Raw genomic sequence first — 1,988 nt, 5'->3', positions numbered from 1 at the left:
TTGACTTGAATAAATATGGTCTTCAGAGACTTGTGATTAATGGATTAGGGGGTTGCTAATGGGAGAAACCTGTCTGCAGGACTATTCTATTCAACATTTTTATCAGTGGTGTGGGTGAATAGTAAGAAAAATAGATGAATCATTCAATAAATTAACGATCATTTATTAAATACCTACTATGTGCCATATACTCTTTTAGGTACTAGGAATATAGTAAAAAATAGTCTGTTCTCAAGGAACTTACATTCTAAAAGGAGGAAATAGCATGAAGTCATATAAGTAAAAGAAAATATATATGCATATATAATATAAATATAAAGCATTTCTCCCCCTCCCCCATTCATGCATTTATTTAGTGACTCACTTATCATCCCTTTGTTTATGAGATTGGATCTCCCTATCTTGCCCGGGTTGGTTCCCACTACTGATTGGCATGGGAACTTTGACCTGATCTGTTTCTAAACTGAGTTGGTTTGCCCCTCTTAGCAACTCTGGTGGCTCACAGAAATTACTGCTGGAATAAGTGCGGTGACCCAAATAGTTTAGTCTCCTGCAGCTCAGAACTCTCAAGCTCAAGTGATTCACTAGCTCCAGCCTCTTGGTAATAGGGGTTGTGAGATACCACGGAGGAGGTGGCATTTGAGATGAGGAGAGTGCATTTCCTTCACAGAGGACAAGTTGTACAAAGGCATGGAATTCACATGTGAAAATGGCAACAGGAGGAGCTCTGCAATGTTTTAGAGTGAGAAGGAAACCCTGAAATTTATTTGGTCCATCTCCTTTGTTTTACAGATGGTGCATCTGAGAGCCCAGAGATTTCCCAACATCACATAGGCAGTAAGTGGCAGAATCAGGATTCAAACCCAGGTCCTCTGATCCAGAATCCTGCATCTCTTGTCCAACAAAGAAAGCACTTTCCTCACAACAATGCTATGAAGAATGTAGGGTAAGTAACATTTGGCAAATGTTAAAACTCAGGGCGAGAGAAGAGAAGTGTTTGCTCAGCCTCCTCCAGGGAGTGGGTGTCAGTGTCAGGACTTTGACCCCAGTTTCCTTCCTCTTTTTGCTTCACAATACTGAAGACAAAGAAAGCAAGCTCATTGAATTAGCAGAGAACAAATCCAGGAAAGACAGCCAGCAGGTTGGATGACAGAATCAGGGTTCGAAAATACTTTGACGGTATTCAAATGAGCCCAAACTACCGTGATAAACATTAGAAAGGGTATGTGTCAAGTCCTTACTTTAGACATAGGTTAAGAAAACCAGCTGCACAAGTGCAGGATGGGAGAGACTTTGCTTAACTGCACTAAGCACCTAAAAAAAAGAATTTGAGGCTTCAGTAGACTTCAACCTTTACATGAGTCCTCACTGTGGCATGGCAACCATAAGAGCTAACAGAATCTTATTCTTTGTTAATAGAGCTATAGTGTCTAGAACAAGGGAAGCAATTATGTTTGCCATTGGTCACATCCAATGTATTGTTGGATGTCACATTTTAAGAACTGGAGTGCATCCAGAAGAAGGCAGAGAGGATGGTGAGGGCTCTTCTCTCAAAATCATCCCAAATGAGAGACAGAGCAATTGAAGAACTGGGGATGTTTACCTTGGAGAAGGGAACCCTCACGGGGGGATGTCATAGCTGTCTTCAGATATCTGAAAGGCTGTCACATGGAAAAGGGATTAGACTTATTCAGTGTGGCTCTGGAGGGCAAAACTTGGACCAATGGTTGGAAGTTACAAGGAGAGAGATTTAGGCTTAATGAAAGAAAGAACTTTCTAACTATTACAGCTGTCAAAAAATGGAAAAGGTTTTCTTGTGAGGTAGTGAATTCAGTATAACTACAAGTCCTCCAGCAAAAAGCTGGATGGATAATCACCTGTCAGTGACAATGTAAACGGAGTTCTTTGCATGGGGTTACATTAGATGATCTTTAAAGTCTTTTCCCATAATTAGATTTTATCCTGTTACACTCTATCCTATTTTAGGT

The sequence above is a fragment of the Trichosurus vulpecula genome, chromosome 5, assembly GCF_011100635.1.
Source record: "Trichosurus vulpecula isolate mTriVul1 chromosome 5, mTriVul1.pri, whole genome shotgun sequence".
Taxonomy (NCBI): Eukaryota; Metazoa; Chordata; class Mammalia; order Diprotodontia; family Phalangeridae; genus Trichosurus; species Trichosurus vulpecula.
Note: the sequence above shows the minus strand (reverse complement) of the source record.